The 18,296-nt window shown below is 42.9% G+C and overlaps 1 protein-coding gene across 12 annotated transcripts in view; it reads right to left on the bottom strand.

The window, feature by feature from the left end:
* APBB2 (amyloid beta precursor protein binding family B member 2) overlaps positions 1-18,296 on the bottom strand; it is a 163,693-nt gene that overhangs the window by 8,582 nt on the left and 136,815 nt on the right. The window contains exon 1 of one of the 12 annotated variants that reach the window (XM_063157380.1): positions 15,850-16,111. The exons of 9 other annotated variants lie outside the window; for them this stretch is intronic. The gene's annotated coding sequence lies outside the window, so the exon portion shown is untranslated. Of the gene's footprint in view, positions 1-8,205; positions 8,227-15,587; positions 15,708-15,849; positions 16,112-18,296 lie in introns of those variants that run through there. 2 more of the 12 variants (XM_063157381.1, XM_063157382.1) reach the window with 2 other exon arrangements.

Below are 18,296 nucleotides of genomic sequence, written 5' to 3'. Positions count from 1 at the left end.
ATACAACTCTGTAGTCAGAGAAAAATCATATTTCAAAGTGTATAAAGTGCTTAAAATATGCAGATAGTAATTAGAGATCTGGTTGCATAAGGGAGATGTGAACCTGCTGAGCTTTGCTCACACTAATTGCCCTAAATTTCTGACCTTATTTTTTCAAAAGTTAAATAAAATTGCCCTACAAAAGGGATTTTTGTACTGTACTGGCTGGCTAGTCACCACAGCACATACAGCTTTCTAGCATGGATGAAGGAAGTGCCATGACAAGGTTTATTTGTTCTCAGGCTGCTTAGGAGTTGGAGCTCTTCTGAGACAGTCCAAGTGACACAGCTGAGCCAGGAAGAAGCCTGGCTTTGCCCAGCTGCCATCCTTGTGATACCAGACTCCCTCTTTGCTGGTCTTGCACCTCTGCTTTTTCATGTCCTCCAAGCAACCACAGCTCATTCCTACTTTGTGTCCCTCTTGCTACCTTCAGATTTCTCTGGGACTTTGCTCCAGCCTCTTATGCTGAAATTCCTTTTGAGTGTCTTTCTGTTTTGCATATAAATAATTACCAGCAAAGCTCTCAGTGGTGAAGAAGAGATAGGAGGGATATTCCTAAGCCACAGGCCTAGTATAAACTAAAGTACTTCTGTATATAAAAGTCTGTAAATATTCTGAGCAGGGTTTAATGTACCATGGATGGCCAATTTTAAAATTCATTTTAAATGCTCCAGGAATTGAAGAATTTTACACTGAAGCTACCTAGGGAGAATCAGTGACTGTGGCAAATGGATTTCTGGCCTTCCTGCTCTGTACAAGACACAGACCCTGTCCTGCAGTTAAGTACTGTGCCTGTACCTAATTGAATGGCAGATTTTGCTCTTCATGAGCCCTTGCAATATAAGGGCTGCTCAGTAACAGGTACAGGTGGTTGCTCCATCTAAGTGCTTTGCAACCTGAAGCCTGATTAATGATATTTAAAAAACCCCCAAGCTACACAAAACTGTCAGAGCATGAGATCTGAAAGCAATTGCACATGACAGCACCAAGCAGAAACACTAAATGGAGCTGGGGGCCCCTCTCCATGCCCCTGCATGCCAGCCTGCAGTGGTGGCACACATCAGGGAGTGGGGCAGCACCTTCCCCTGAGCCCTTCCTGCATGGAGAATGGGCTGCCCTGGCTGTCTCTGGCTGCAGCACTGCCCTGGGGAGGAATGTGAGACACAGGAATCCTTTGGGACAGCTTCACCCAGCTGATGGTGACCTGCAGGACAAATCACACAGCAGTAATCCAGGAAGGTGCTGTCTGTTACAGAAGATGCCCCAAGGCTTCCTCCCCAAGTCCCTTGGCCACAAGAGCTTTTTGCATGTTGTTCCCTTTTTCTGCACTGCAAGATGCTGAGTTTCAGCTGGAATCTTGCTCCTGGAAAGAGACTGGTGCTTTTGGCTCATCTGGACATGTGCCAAGCCTTGCTTCAGAATGGTTTCCTCCTCACTTAACTCATCAAAAGCAGGCTGGAGACTCCTAGGTGGACTCCAAGAGTAGAGGGTGTGGATCACCTGCAGCCTATGAAAAACTTGCAGTTAAGGGGAAAAACATGAAACAATGTGCCATGTCAAAACCCCCTGGGATTGGTGGTGGGTGCTGGGAAGGAGCTGCCAGGACCACCTGGCCCAAACCTCAGCATGCAAGGCTTGTGTCCTGCCCCTCCAGCCTTTGTAAATATTTCTGCTTGTGATGATATGCAGCCATTAACAAGGCTGTGTAACACAATTACAGAAGAAATTACAGACACACCAGCCAGTAGAGCAGTTTCAAGGACTGGGAGCCAATAAAACCCTGGTGGTGGTGTTGCAGCCTCACACACCAGTGTTTCACCTGAAGTACCTGAACAGCTTGAACAAAGTAAACCAGCTAATCACACTCATGGATTGTGAATATTAATAAAGCTTCAGATGACCAGGGCCTGCATCTACTGAGACAAAGTATGAAATGTGAGTTCTTCTAAACCTGTGGTACCACATCACACTCAGCCCTGCCAGCACCATCTGTTTTCTAATCATCAATCAGAATTAGCACACAAACCATCCTTCCCCCTTCTGGCAGTGCACAGACAGTACCACTGATGCCATGAATCCATGGAAGTCACCCAGATGCTTGCATGGGTGGCCCTACATGGCAGCCCAGCAGCCAAGACCTGGGGATGGGCACTGGCTGGTGGCAGCTGGCTCCTCCCCTGCCAGCAGGCATTTCCAGGCACCCAGAGAGCACAGCTCCATGGTTGGTCTTGGAGAAGAAAGGCACGGCTTTCTGAGGATTTCAGAGTATCTGCTTCCTACAGCAACAATAAAAGTTAGGAAAAGTTTTGTGTTTCCCTACATAGGACCACAATGGAACAGCTTCTTTTTTGTCCAGAGCGTTGAATCCCAAGTAAGGCAGAAGACCAGTCTCTGATTCTTCCTCCACTTCAGATCCCTTCTGGGCTGCTTCATCTATAAACCTTCATTTCACTGCAGCTCACTCGAAGCTGATTAACATTTAAGTGAGATTTATGTGCAACAGGCCCCTGGGATAATGAAGAAGTGCTGAGCAACGTGTTTGCAATAGAAATTTATGGAAAAGGGCAAATGCCTCCTCTTACCACTCCCCTATGTTTAATTCTGCTAGGAAAACCAGCAAAAAAAAGAAATGAAAAAGCCATTACAAAGCCCACAGCTGGTCAGAGAGCCAGCACGGGGTTAACATCACATCTCAACCAGCTGGACGAGTCTCTGTCTCCATAGGGGTGTGCACATGAAATCAGTGGGATGAGCAGCAAGGTGTTTAGTGGGAGAATGATGTTGCAAACAAAGCTGTATACTCCTAAAATTTCATAACAGAAGTGCAACACTTCAATTAATACAGGATTATAGAGAAGTGCTGCATAGAGGGTATTTTTAAATTTAAAAAAAAACATTTGCACACTACATCATCCACTAATAACTTTCCAGTTATAGGAACTGGATATAAATCAGTAATCTGGACAAAAGCTAGAAAAACAAAAAAATAGATAAGAATTACTTTGTGCAAGACTAGGTAAGACTGGTTCTGCTAAACAGTTAAAAATTTGTAGTAATTTATTTTGAAAGAATACAGAACTAGAGAAAGACATTTTAAAAAGCAATTTTGAGAGTTGAAAAGACAATGTAAGGTGCTAAGTAGAAGGGAATTAAATCTCTATTTGCTCTTTTACTCTCTTTAATTGGCAAATGCCTACAGTCATTGACTAAACCCTAGATAATCATACCTATTTAACACCTGGCTAAGCATCACTTAGCTGCTCAACCTTGGATGAATATAATCACATTAAAAGCAATTTATGCTAATGCTGTCCTGTTTGAGTAGCAGTTATAACCATTTGCCACTATTAGGGTAAAGTCCTAGGAGGCATCCCAATTAAGTACAGCCTAGAAGAGTAGCACATCCTCCATTACCTTCTCACATTAAACTTATTTCTTCAAAAGACTGTAGAAGAATGTAGAATTGCATGAATCCTTTTGGTTAAAAAACCCTAACATTCTAGCCTTAAAGTATGAAATAAAATTTTTTACTCTTCTCAATAAAATTAAATTGCTGCTATTTAAAACACCTACATTAAAATGATACACATGCAGGAAAATGTACATTTCCTTCCAGATTTATGTATTACAAATTGTAACAAGAATCCTTGAACCACAAAATTATATTCTCTGGGTTTGTCTTAAAATTGACTGAAATTCATCCAGAATAGCCTAGAGGAGATGATTTCTCTGAACTGGTGTACAGATTCTGTGACTGCAGGGTCAGGGAGCAGATACCCCAGGCTGTGGGGAAATCATCTCCTGAGCCTGTGACTTCCAGGCTTCCCTCTGCTTTCCTGCACACAGCTCACCAGAGACTCAGGAGAGCAGGGAACACAAAGGGAGAGCAGGGTCAGAGGCACCTGGCAGGGGGCTGCCATTCCCTGCCAAGGCTTGAATGTCCATGGGAGCAGAGGAGGGGCAAAGCAAGAGAAGGGAGAGGAGGCAGGTGATAAAAGCAGGCAAATGTAATGCCATCAGGACCATCCTCAGGTGGGTTTTTCCATGACACACAAATATTCTAGTATCATGAATGGTAGAGAAGATGAGATGCAGGAAACCCTGCAGTAATATGTATGTTAGAAATTACAGATCATCTGCATTAACATTTCAAGGTTTTTATCCAGGCTTCTTGTTCACATAGGAGAAAGGAGAATGGCTTATGGCTGAAACAATGTTTGTGACTCTGTTCAGGTCACTTGTCTTTTTATTATGGTCCCACCAAGGAACTTGCAAAGTTAGGGAGAAAAAATCCAAAGGTAAGAAAATTATAATTAAATGAAACAAGCAGCATTCACAACACTGCAAAATGTGTTTGCAAAAGATTTACTGAAGACCTTTCAACTACCAGATACCAAGTGAAACCACTGCTTCCCTTCCACCTGTTCGAAATGAAACTCATAGCCCTTTCTTCAGGTGAATATACAGCCAACACTGTGGAATCAAATCCTGGAGGAGGAAGAAAAATAACTATTCCCAAGAGTCTTCTCCTTCCCATTTTTGTTATACAGTAGCCACATGTATCCTTCTCCCCTCAGTGATGAGAGCTGGAAGTGATGTGGGAGAGAAAGAATTTTGCCTGTGTTTCTGACAGTTGCTGGAAATCCTACACACATTAAAACCTTTCCTTTTTCTTCACTCCAAGTGCTCCACCTCACAGAGCTCCTCCACCTCTTTAGCTACTCTCCAGCTACAGCACACTTGGCCACCATGACATTACCCTGGTGATGAATTTTGGATCCAAGCAGTTAAAATGCCCTCCCCAAGAAGAGAAAGGGAGACTTTTGGGATGCTTTTCTCATTTTAGTTTTTACACAATTTGAAAATTTATTTCCTTGCAGCAAAACATCAGTTCTGCATTTAAATAAATTCTTCTCAAATGGTCTGGCATTCACAGAGTGTAGCTTGTTTTTCTAATTCAAGCATAAAGTTTGCAGGGCAAATTATCCCCTGCTGAAAGGCTGTTTGCTTCATTCCTTGATAATGTCACTTGCTAACTCTGAAGGAGGAGCTATGGCGACTTTGTGTGATTCTCAGAGGCTTTAATCTGGCAGCTCTAAAACTCACAGCTGCCGGGTTTTCTTTGATGTCTTATCATCACCACAGTTCTGTGTGCTTCCAAAATTTGTTCAAACCCTCTCAGAGCTGATAGGTCTGATACCCAGCTCAGCCCCTCAGAGCCCAGTGCTTCCAAGCCTGAAGCATTTGCACGACTTTCACTCTGATTTCCTTCCTGCAGCCTGATCTTAGGCAGCTGCAAAAGCTGCTCCCAGAGGGGCTTCCAGGGTCTCGGTGCTGCCTGCCACCTCCTCCTGTGCCCAGGGGACAGGAGCCCTGCCAGCCTCACCAGCATGCGAGGTGGCTCTGAGAGGCTGCAAAGCATTTCCTTCTCTACACCAAGGGTTTATTCTATTCCTGCAAAGGGCCACAGGTTTGCATCAGCTGGAGTCATGGCCAAGTGCAATTGTCCAGATCCATGAGCTCTCTTAGCACAGTGACAACAGTACAGATTGTACAGCTTAAATGTATGTCCCATGTTGGTCCTCCTTCCCAGCCTTAGCCCACAATCACAAAGCCAAAGCACCACCATCATGGCAAGGAGGACACTCTGTCCCATGTGCCATGGTCACCACCAAGGGGGTGCCCTGGGAACGGAGCTCCTGCAGGACTGGCATCCCAAGGAGGCTCAGACAGCAGTGTGTGTCACATCCAGACAGGGCTCACTGCTGCTCACCCACTGCTACACAGGCACAGCAGACTCAAAAGTCAATCAGTAGCTGAGATCTCTGCTTGTTTTATGGATGGATTTAACAAAGACAGAACTTCTGGGACAGATGGTATGAAAAATCACTGGCCACTGACTTGGTCAACACAGATTTTTCAGGGTGTTATGTTGGTATTTTCCTTAACTACTTCACAATAATTTTGAAATGTGCATGGTGAGGGGGCTGCCTTCCTACCCTCTGCAGCAGTTTTCAAAGAAAAGGCACACAAATGAGGTAGTTTGTCAAGACCATTATAGCTGCTGCTTTTCCCTGGAAGCATTGTAAAGTGGTGCTTTAACTCCTCAGGATGGCCAGTGTGATGAATCCTGAATTTCCTTTAAGTAAATGAATGTGTTATTATGCCTGTGTTATTATGCCTGAACAGCCTCTTTGCAGCAGATCCTGTAAATTTGACTTTGACAAATTAGTATTTAGATATTTTTGACAATGCTTCTGTCTTCCAGATCTAATTGGAAGACACAGGCTTTTGTTTAAAAGGAATATTTGAAGATTTAATAAGGAAATACATCAAGTTGAGATGCTCAAAGCTCTATAACAGATTTAACTGAAGACAGAAGACTACAGCAGAATAGTTAATTTCTCCAGTGTGATTTGTTTTATAAGCAAGGCTTCCTAGCTCTCCTTTGTTCTTTATTATTCAGACAGAGAACACAGCAGTTGTGCACAGACACTACACACCAATCTGCTTGAAGCACACTTTTGCCAGTGCTAGGCTGGAAGCATCATTGCTCTCCACATGCACGAAACCTACATTAGACTGCAAAGCCATAATCAAGACAGTTCAAATATTTCCCTAGGCCAACACTGCCTGAAGAATTGATTATAAAAAAGTCAGGCCTGGAAACCATTCTCATTATATTCCACAAAGCAAACACGAGGAACGGTGTGCATCTCTAAACCACATTCTTTCCACCCAGTCCCACTTTCAAGATTTTGCAATTTAGAAGAGCAAACAAACCCCAGATCTCATCTGAGGGATGCAATTCTATTGCTGAGAGCCTTTGGAGTGGCTGCAGCCCTTGTGCTGCAAAGCGCCTGACAACAATGCCTCAGTGTCTGTGCTGCCATGAAACAGGAAGCATTGTGGAGAATTCCAAATGATCCCTTTGTACATCCAAACAAATCAAACCGACTGGGGACAACTTTTCATCAAACTTAAAATACAGGCAGGCAACCCAGACAGACTGGAAACAAACACCAAAATATTAAATAAACATTTACTTTTTCAAATCTCGCTAAACTTAGCTCTAAATCCCCTGCTCCCAGGATCATGTTTTTTTCAATTTTTAAAATAAAAGTTGAGATTTTAAGACTGTCTTGTATTTCAGATTACAGAAAACATCATCATCTGAATTTAATCCCAAGACTAGAATCAAATACTAAGATCCACTGCACTGCATGATTTTAAATTTTCCTATTATTTTAGAGGGCCTGAGGAAAAAAAACCCCAAAACAACCAACAGCCAGTATCAATTGGACAATTCTGTTAACAGCAAATTGAAAAGGTGACAGATATGAATTTACTCACTTAAGTTGAGCTTCTGTTCACTGATACAAGCAAACCAATACAGCATTTTTCAGTGCATGCCAGAAGGATAAACACAAAAATGGAAAAATGACAATAATTTACCTCTCTCTGAATCCAGGGAAGCATGAAGAAACAGAAAGAGCAAGTTAGAAAGCACTCAAGCAGACAGAGCTCCAGCAAATGATAAGAGAGGGTAGCTGAAGAGTGCTGTACATGTAACATACACTGTTTGTTTGTAGCACAGCATTTCTAAGCATACGGCCACTGTTTCCTCTCCACACCTCTTTCCATTGAATCTTGTTGCTCTGAAGTTTGGATTGTAAACATGCAATGAAGCCAAGAGGCATCAGCTGAATTCAGCCAGGCAGTGCAGACATATCAACAGTGGGAGGTAATAAAGCTTAAAATACCATACAGAAGTCTGGGAAGTAGCATGCAGAAAGTATAAATAGACACAGAAAGTGCATGAACCTTCCTTCTTACAAAATAACACCTTCTACAGCAGACACTGACAAAAGAAACAAGAATAATTCTTCAGGTTGTGCAAAACCTTACACTGTTTAAACTCAAAGAGTAGAAAGCAGGTTGTGCAAACTTTGCATGGTTTAAACTCAAAGAGAAGAAAGATTGCCATCAGTTTTTTAAATGCCTCTTCCAAACGCTCATGCCCCAAGGTCACCTGGGGTGCTCTGAAAGTTGCACCCTGAAGAAGTGACAGCCTGGGGAACACCCTTACATGAGCACTGAACTGAAGCCAGGATGTATAAAATCACCACACACCTTCATTTCCAGAACACTTCAGCAACCACTAACCTTGGTGTGACTTAACCCACATCCCTTTGAGAAGGCAGACAGGAGAGGCACAAGCTTCCCTGGCTGGAGGCTGCCCTTCTGTCCCCTCCCTGTCCCCAGAGCTGCTCTGCCTGCCTCCTGAAGGGCCAGAGGAGGCTCCCTGCAGGTGCTGGCACCTCCCACAGCCTGCAGCCCACCAGGTGATGGCAGCCACCAGGAACCCTGCCAGGGACACGGGGGTGCTTCTGGAGCTTGTCCTGTGAGGAAAGCACAGCTCCCTAGGATGGTACACAAAGGGCTGGCTGGGCTGGGGAAGGATATGGGCTGCTGCCTGATTCTGTGCACCTCTCCCTAAACACTGGACATCCCTGTGTGCAAGGCACAGTGTCTCTGCAGGGACAATGGCCATTCTCAGGAGAGCTACTTAGTCCTGCTCTCCCACTCCTCCTGCAGGCACCTCACAACTTCCCTTTTCTAAGAAGGGCTTATCTCTAGTGAGCATCACAGCATGGTTCATGCACTGTGTGCAAAAATGTGGGACCCTAATCATTCCAGCTTGTAACTGACTCTTGGGGGAAAAAAAAAAGAAAAAAAAAAGAAGTGGAGTAGAAAAATCATCACATAGCAAGTAATAAGGCTAGGATTAAAGTCAGATCACACTGAAGGGAAGGGATCCAATTCCCATTAGACATCTCATGTCAGCAAGCTTGCAGCAATCAATCTGTTGCTTAGAAATGGCTTGGTTAATAGATCTGGAATAAACAGAAGTTTTCTAAGGCAGGTTTTAGCTAAACATACATATGGTTCCCTAATTCATCTGTCCAAAATGGATGTGTATGCATGCAGCTAGAGATTTAATTTTTTCTCATGCTGAGATGAAACCTCTCCTGTTACACTTTGTACCCCCTGTCCCTTGCAATAATCTCCATGTGGCTCCTTGTGACCAACAGGAATTCACTGCACCAACCTCTCCATGCACATGTCAGAGCTCCATCACAGTAGGTTTCACTTGACAGTGTGCTAGACTATTTCATTTAGGCTCCCCTTCCCATAAATGACTGGATCAGGTGGTCTTTTCACATTCCTTCCAATCTGGGTTGTTTTATGGTTCTATGAAAGCAGCCAAGTTGGAAAAATTATCTATATTACAAATGTAATGGACTTTCCTAGAAATTTTATAACAGAAGCATGAAGCTTAGCTTTATTGCAAAGAAGAAACACATGGTGCCCTGCTCCACTCCTGTCATGCACTGACCTGGGAGTTTCCCCTTTTCAATATCCAGTGGAGACCAGTGTGGATCTCCCCTGCCAATACCCCCCTCACTCCTTTGCTTCAGCTCCACGGGCTTTCTGCTGGGCTTTGCAGAATCAGCAAGCACTTCAACTATTGCTAACATTTTATAAAACAAAGGGTTAAAATGTCAACATTGCAAATATTGGAAGTCTTTCAAATCTAAACACCATTAATACCATATGCCAGTGCCAATATGAAAATCAGAATTGAAAAAGTAGTATCTCTTTCACTTTCTGAGAAAACACAGTGTTTCTAGGTGGCATGAGAAGTAAACATTTATGATTTTCTTTGTCCATTAATCACTGACTTTATATGAAGTAGACAAACAGAGATTTCCATCTCTCAGAAAAAGCATTATACTGGAGGAACTGTCCTGTAACTTAGACACAACATACTGAGGGGAGGACAGGAAAAGGAATGCCTTAGAGACACAAAACATGACCTGCTGGAGCAAACTCTGAAAGGGAGATCTGTTAATTCCCCAATTGTTATGCAAGATACAACTGGACAGAACAATCACCACTGCAGCTGCCAGCCCAGAGAAAAGAGCACTGAAGGAAATTCAGGAAGGTGAGAGAAAAACAAGCAGCTGAGCTGCTGGACTTCCTCAGGCATGGAGAAATGAGTGGGGCTCTGGCTGCCGTGGCATGCATACGAATCAGGGGACGCTACCTCCTGCTTCTAACCAGTTAATTACTGCTTTGCAATTAAGCCAACAACTTCTCATAGAGTGCCTTGTAATTCATTAATCATTTTCATATAAAAGACTATTTGCCTGTATTTTCTTTACATTCTAGTAGCTCAAATCTGGTTGAATAATTTACCTTTAAACTTAAATAAACATATTTTTAAAAAACCACCCCAAGGCTAAAAAGTAGATACAGAAAGTTTCAGTTCAAGGGGCAGATTTTGTTGATTGCTCCAAGTGCCAGAAATGCTGCAAGAGCAGCTGCACAAATGCTTCTGTTTGGTGCCCTACATATCCCTTTCCAAGCTGACTGAAGTAAAACGGGTCAAGCCAGAGCCTGCCAATAACCTGGGAAGACAATCCCCAGAAAATTGTGTCAGGGCTGCTACACAGGATTTGAGATTCATTTCTGAGGGGAAAAGGCCAAGACCAAGAAAAACAGCCCATGACCTTCCAGCCTGCAGAGGTGTGAGAAAGGAGCAAACCCTGAGAGGACACTGCCTTCCAGGGAAGGTGCTAACAGTGTCTTCCTCCCCATCACTTCTGCCAGGCTCATTTATTCCAGGCTGTTTTCTGATTCGTGCCTTTAGGGACAGAGCATTGCAGGAAGGGCACCTGCCTCTCTGATCCCTGCCTTCCTCCAGAGTCCCCAAAGAGTGCTGTAACTGATGGGGCACTGCTTGAGTGCAAGACCATTCCATGTTTCTGTGCCAGGATTTGTACATCAGTGACTGATGCAAATCCTGGGGGCTGACACTGATGTGCAATGCCCACCCCATAAGCAGAGGGATGATGGAGATTTCACTGAGAGGTGAATGAAGACCCTTTGACATGGTGCTCATGAGGTGCTCACCTGCACTTCTGCCTGCAAGTTTGGGCTCAGCAATCCATGGAGAGTGACAAACTGGAGTGAGTCCAGCTGTGGGCAACCAAGGCTGTAGGAGCCATGCTTGTTTAGCTTGGAGATGAGGTGGGCTTGTTTAGCCAGGGGACAAGGAAACGGGACAGGATCTAATTAATGGGTCCCACTTGCTCAAGGGAGGGTTTAAAAAATAGAGCAAACCCAAGTCTCTTTGCCAAGTGAGTGGGTAAACCCAGGGATATATACTGTAAGAGGCCTCTAAGAGGCTGTGCACTCTGCTCTTAGAGCCTTATAAATATCAACCTGAAGTGGCTCTGAGATAATCCTGACCCCTGCCCAGGTGTGGGCAGGAGGCTGCTCTGGCTGACCTGTTGCAGTCCATTCCAGGACAACTTTTTTCCCTGGCTCTGTAACAGAAGCACCTCCAAGCACAGATGTGAGATGTCTGTGTTGATGGACATGGTGATGCTGTGTTATGCAAATGATCAACCTATGGGACTGTCTCAAGAGGGAAGAAGGAAGCAGGCAGGGATGAAACAACATGCCCAAGAGCCTCAGCAGCAGGTGCCCCACACATCCAACCCTGTGGCAGGGACAGCAGGAGCTGTGCTGGGTCCAAATACTCCACAGTTCCTACTGTTGTGTCTTCTGCTTCAGCAAGGGCCACTGTAAGACTACAATGGGATGGAGAGCAAATCACACCAAAACACCTGACAGGTTTTGGTTTTGTCACCTCCAGAAAGGTATGTAAGTATCAAGGTGATGTTCTTGTGCTTTGATGATGTTTTAGTGTGGCACTGTACTGCATATAAGCCTGGGAAAGTGTAAGGAGTTTAATCCCCTGTACCTGGCAGAGGTCTGCAGCCCAAGCATTTTGTGACTGATGCATTCAGCTAACTTTGTGAAGACAGGTTAACACTTCACACCTCTTCATTCCTGTAGCTTGCCCTGGACTCTGGCATACTGCAACTTCCTCAGTTGTCTTTTTTAAGCAGATCAGAAAAAAAAAAAAAAAAAGGGCTGCCATGTGTTAACTACACCATAAAGAGCTACAAAGGTCTGCCCTGCAACTTCCATGGTCCTTCAACTTTTTCACATGGGACTACACAGACCAGCAGCAGCCCTGACCATCTCTCTTCCTAACAGATAGCAACCAGTTGAAATGCCTTCGCTGTCAACTACCGTAGAGTTTTAATGGAGTAAAACATATTTAACTTGATTAAAAATTACAGTCCATTGCATGAGCCTTTCATCTTTATTTACAGTTACACGTATTTGCCTGAGCACATCCTCTGAGGCACAGAAGAGGCCCTATTCTGGTTCTCTAATTTGTAATTACAAAGTCGAGGAGCACTTCATGCAACAAAATCCCTATGTAAAATGTAGTTACACCTCAACAACACAACATGAAAAAATAAAGGAACAACCTAAATTTCTGTGCATTTGAAAAGCCTCCTGGAGCTTAGAGAATGATTATGTCTTTCACTTTTGTATGCCATAAGAAAAATAGTTTCTTTTAATGAAAGGAAAATAGCCGTGGTTTATGATTTTTCTAAGACTTTGTTACAGTTTTTTGTTTATTTTGTTTTGTTTGTTTGTGTATGGATTTTTGCTTTTTGTTTTGATTTGTTTGTTGTTTGGTTTTGGTTTTTTTTTAATATATCCTTAAGCCTTTTGTCTCCCAACAAGTAGTGAAATTGCAGACTATTCCAGCAGGCTGGTTTTGAGTTTCTGGGTCCCTGCCATCACCAGGATGGAGACTGAGTAGAATTACAACTAATGCTTTCTGCATGAATCTCCTGTTCATTGTGGGCCAGATTGTGCCATCAATTTTTAAGCAATTCTCCACTGGTAGCAAAGAAGAGCTCTGCTTAAAAATTGATGTCTTGATCTGGCATTCTGTTGCTAATTATATATTATGAAACCTACTACAACCTAATCAGATTCTATTTTTAAAATTAAAAAAAATAGGCACCCGGACAAATCCACGTTTTGTAAAGACTAAATTTTACTCTTAAAACCAGAAGAGTTTGTTTTTGAGTACAGACTTTCTGAATCACTCAGCTCCACTTACTGGGGCTTTTGTTATTTTGTCAGGTATCAATGTGACATCTAGCCATGTAACTATGAAAGTTTCATAGTTTGGTACCTGACAGCCAGGCTTGCTTCCTTGTTATTCTTAAGTCCTCTCCATAAATAAGCAACCTCAGGTCATTTTGCCGTTCCTTCAGGGTTTCCCTTATCTGCCCACACGCAGTGACTCAAAACCTGAGATTAAAGAGTGGTGCACTTAGAGCCCCCCTGAAGCACGTGGCCACCCCAGGTGTCCCCTCTCCTGGTGTAAACCAGAGACATCTTCCATAATACACTGCAGATCATTTCCCTCTCATGAGGACATGTTGGCTTGTTAGGGAAAACAAACACATTTCTGGAAGCACAAGAAGGATGTCGAACAGCAGGCCACCTTTCCCCCAGATCACTAGACACCATTTAAGATGGATGGATGGATATTCCCAGGATGGTTGGATATTCCCAGGCAACCAGCAGTAGGACAAGAGGACACTGTCTTAAGCTACACCAGGGGAGGTTTAGGTCAGACATTTAGGAAGAATTTCTCCCCAGAAAGGGTGATTGGGCATTGGAATGGGCAGCCCAGGGAGGTGGTGCAGTCACTGTCCCTGGAGGTGCTTAAGGAAAGCCTGGATGTGGCACTCAGTGCCATGGTCTGGTTGGAAAGGTGGTGTTGGGTCACAGCTTGGACTCTATGACCTCATAAATCTTTTCCAAACTAACAGATTCTGTGATCTGTGATATAAGAATTTCTGGTTCAAGTTATTAAAAAATTAAGCCATAAAAGTATTTCAAATTTAAGAAAAATCTTAAAACGTATAAAGAAGGTTTTAATACCACATCAACATCAAAATACTACCAAAAAAAAGAGAAAAAGGTCATGTTGTTTCATTTGGCAGACACCGATAAAAGTTCTGGGACATGCCAGTTATTTTCTAATAGGTGGAAATGAAACAGAACACTTTTCACTGACTTGATATCCCTGATCTTTATAACTGTTAAATTTCAGAGCTGACCTATATTAACTTGATCAAGAGAATAAGGCTATCACAGCAAATTTAAGCTTTACAGAACAGTTGAATCAATACTAGCACTCTAATATCAACTCTACAGAACTTTGTCCACTGTAACAGTTTTACTTCATGTCATGAAATACAGGAAACTGTGAATGATGAATCAGAAAGCCTTGCTGAATTCCCAACAGACTGCAACAATACAAGAAATACCACAGACCTTCAATACACACTTTGATTATCTAAAATACTAATTCAAATGGTTTGTTCTCCATCTACAACTGATCTATGTTTAAAATTTCTTCATAGAAAGGGTTTATGTATATACACCCACTTGTTGTAAAAGGGAAAACTAACCAGTACTTAAAAAAAGAAAAATTAAAACTAAAAAAAACCAACCAAACAAAAAAATCCCACCAAACAAAAAACTTAAAAAAAATAATAACTAGCATTACATAAGAAAACCCCACTATCTTTCCCTTTCCCTCTTTTAAATTCTTATGAAAATAAATAGGCCACTTTTTACTGAGAAATGCTCCAGGGCTAAATAATGTTCTTTTCCTCACTCATAAGTTGTTATAATTACATTAACCACAACACAACAGCTACAAGAACATAATTAAAGCCATAGTTTTAAAAGATGAAACAGATAATGTAGTCCCCTCATAGACTCAGCTATCCTTTAAGAAAGCAAAAATTACTGCACAGAACAGGGAGAGCAATGAGTTCCATACCATGCAAGAAACCTAACTGAAGAATGAAGCTGCTGAGTTTAAAGAAAAAGATAAATGTGCATGTCTCTCCTCCTTCCCCATGCACCCAGCATAATAAGGATTCAAAGCTATATATCAATTAACGAATCAATGAAATTTCTCCTGCTGCAATTTCTTTATAAATTCATATAGGATTAAGCAAGCACAGAGACCTCAAGGCAATAGATTACATTTAATCATAAAGTTTCCTCTTCTGTCAAAAGAGCTGCTAACTACATATATTTAACATGCAGGTATACCCACATACAGTGCAATACTTTTGCCATTAAAGATGTTCATGTCTTTTGAAGATTTACACAGATCGTTCAATCTTCATTGTCAATTATGGGCTGTGAAAAGAAAGCCCAGACTGTCTAGCTAGAAGTTAGCTGGGAATTAGCCATAAATAATTATACAGGTGGTGTATGTTGGGAGCGAAAACACAGAGCTTTCTTCGCTTTAGCAAATGAGGTCTCTGCTGTTCTTAACTGCAGCATCTTTTCATACATTAACACGGCATTAACAGGAAAAACAAATCATGATCAGCCTCTACAGAATCAGGCTGGTCAGTATGCAGTCAGTAAGCACAGTTTAGGAACATGTAATTCTGAGCTGAATACAGTCCCCCAAACCTATTAATCATCAGGATCCATAGTTAGCTTACTGCCCAAATGAGCAGCATCTGAAGGGATAAAGGAGAGGGAGAACAGCATCCAACACTTACCGCTCAGCACACAGTCCAGCATTTCTGCTACAGTGCTCTCCTGAAGCTTGGTAAGTGTCAGCTCAGGAGAAAAGAAATCTGACTTGCCTTTGTCACACCAGGAGCTGTAATTTGCCTTGCAGGCATCCACACAGTAGCTTTAGACTAATAGACCACAGCTTTGAAAATACAGCTCGAGACAAAGGCTACACTAATGCAAAACTGTTGTCTGGGGGGGTGGAAGGGCTGAGGTTTTTTCCTCGTCACTTTTTAAGTTTCTTACCTTCTCCTGCAGCTAAGAGGAATTAAATGCCAAGCACGTCACACAGAACCCCCAAGTCAATAATCCCCATCTCCGGTGGTTGTATTTAGGCATCCGACGGTGCAGAGCACTTGATGCAGCCGCGTGTTTGTACTTCAGCGACGGGGGCTGAACACCCGAGAACAGCAGCTCATTGACTTTGCAGTGCACCGAGGCACACCATGGCAGCTCCCACTCTCCCGGGCTGTGCTTGCCGGCTCCAGCTGCGAGGAGTGGGTGCCTCTCCCTGGAGCCCGGCTCCGCCAGGGGTGTGTCTGCTCCTGCCTCCCATCCCCGCGGCCGCTCCCCGACCCACCAGGGCTCTCTCCTCCTGCCACGCATTGTGTTTCTGGCCAGTAAACTCCAAAGATTAATCTTTTGTGACACAAGTAATCTTTCGGGGAAAGCTGAAGTGCACAGGGAGTCTGCCCCTCTCCATTTTCCAAAACCTCTGCAAAGCATTCACAACGTAGCTCTGAATGCGACACAGAAAGAAAGTCTCCTTAAAAAGGCAACAAAGATTTACAGCTAAATCCAAAAATTCAGACACAAGTAACAACTACATTTACTTCAATGAAATTACAGCCGCTTATGCTGGAAATGAGATTTATCCTTGAGCTGCAAAAACAAACATCAAATAATTTGATTTTCCAGAACTGGCACATGTAGTAATAGTAAATCCAATTTAGAGGTGTTGCTTGCACTAAAGGTTCCTGGAGCATTAGTTTTTATCAAAACTCCCCATTAAATGTGCTCAATCAGCAACAAAGAGCTGCTTCTGGCAGGGACTGCATTTAAAATGTATCAGAGCTTAAAGCCCACTCCAGGTTATTATTCAGGTTTCACAGCCACCTGCAGCATTGCACATCGCTTCTCAGTGCAGGGGGAAGACTGGGGGAAGGCAAACTCTGACCAAGGAACAACCCCAAGTTTGCAAGGACATGGGTCACCACCGTGCAAGTCACTCTTCTCCATCCAAGGGAACTTCTCCCTCCCTCAAATGTGCCAGCAGAGCTGTCTGTGGGATCACACCTGTGGTCTCCCAGGAAAATGAGCTAACATGCAAATGCCCACCAACAACTCTTTAAATTATCTGAGCCCAACCTGAGTGAAAGTAGAGCGAGGAACATGACCATGGACATTTCCACCAGCAGAGCTGAGAGGGTGAAAAGCAGTTAAGGATAATTTTCTGGCAGTCACTTCTTTCAGCTACACAGATGCATAAGGAACAGGATGTTTTTTTCACCACCTAAATGCACCCTCAGAATCTAGTGGGATGGATTCCTTCCTTCCTTCCTTTCCTCCAGCTTATCATCAACAATGTTTGGCAGGACCACTTATGCTCAAGCAACAACCTGTGCCATCCCAAAAGCTTTCCACTGATTTCCAGGGAGTAACAGGAGGGAATTTAATAAACAAATCTGTTGATGCTGCCTAAGATAAAACAGCTCCAGCTCCTCCTTGGATGTGCTGAACGCCCAGTGCTAAGAAGAATTCAAAGCCATGGAATAATTTTTGCATTGTCCAAGCAACTTCTCAAAAGACTTGACAAAAGTGTGGAATTCACTTGTGGGGAAAGAAAGGGGCATTTTATGGACAAAGTGACACCTGAAACTGGTTAATGGGCTAAAATATAAACATATTACATTTATAATCTAGGTTCCAATATGCATTCAGTGTAATTTCTTTACATTTGAAAATGAGGACCCAATTGATTTGATAACTATTAACTATTACAACAACCCTCTTCGTTTGCTGCTGTCGTCTTTCAGTCTTGGTAAGGAGAATACAAGGGGGTATGGTAGCCTTCCAGCTGGCCAAACAACAGCACTCATGAGAACAATGTCAGACTTCTACTTGAAAGGCTTCTAAGGAGAGAAGCCAGATTTTGCCATTTTAATATGCTGGAACAGTTTGTGGGAGAGAACTGCTCTTCTCTGATCATCCTTCAGTATGAAGAGAGAAAAAGAGACTCAGCAAAACTTTATAAACATGTGAAAAAAGTATAACTAAAACTAAATCTTAGTTTTCAAGTTATTAAGTTGGCTTTTCAAGAAGTGAACTGGGGTCAAATTCTAATCCTGTGTTGGTTTTCATATTTTGTTAGATGCCACACTTACTGACTGTGCACCTGTCAGTAATGATATGGCTAGACATATATGTGTTTCAAGGAATAACTTGCCCTGGTTTTAGCATTTAATTTTCCCTTGCCCCACACCCTCTGTTCCTCCAAGTTTGTTAATTCTAGTTGATATGTATGAAAAGGGCAACAGATTTACCTCTGCTACCAGATATAGGAAAATCTCCCAGGGCTCGACCAGCAGGCAGTTTCTGAAAATGAAAAACAATCTGAGCCAAATCTCTTCCCATTTGTGCACAAACAATTTGCTTAATAACTACAACTGTGTGGCAAATTCTCAATCACACCC

Source organism: Melospiza melodia, chromosome 5 (assembly GCF_035770615.1).
Source record: "Melospiza melodia melodia isolate bMelMel2 chromosome 5, bMelMel2.pri, whole genome shotgun sequence".
NCBI classification, from domain to species: Eukaryota; Metazoa; Chordata; class Aves; order Passeriformes; family Passerellidae; genus Melospiza; species Melospiza melodia.
The sequence above is the reverse complement of the archived record's forward strand: the minus strand, read 5'-3'. Positions and strand labels throughout refer to the sequence as shown.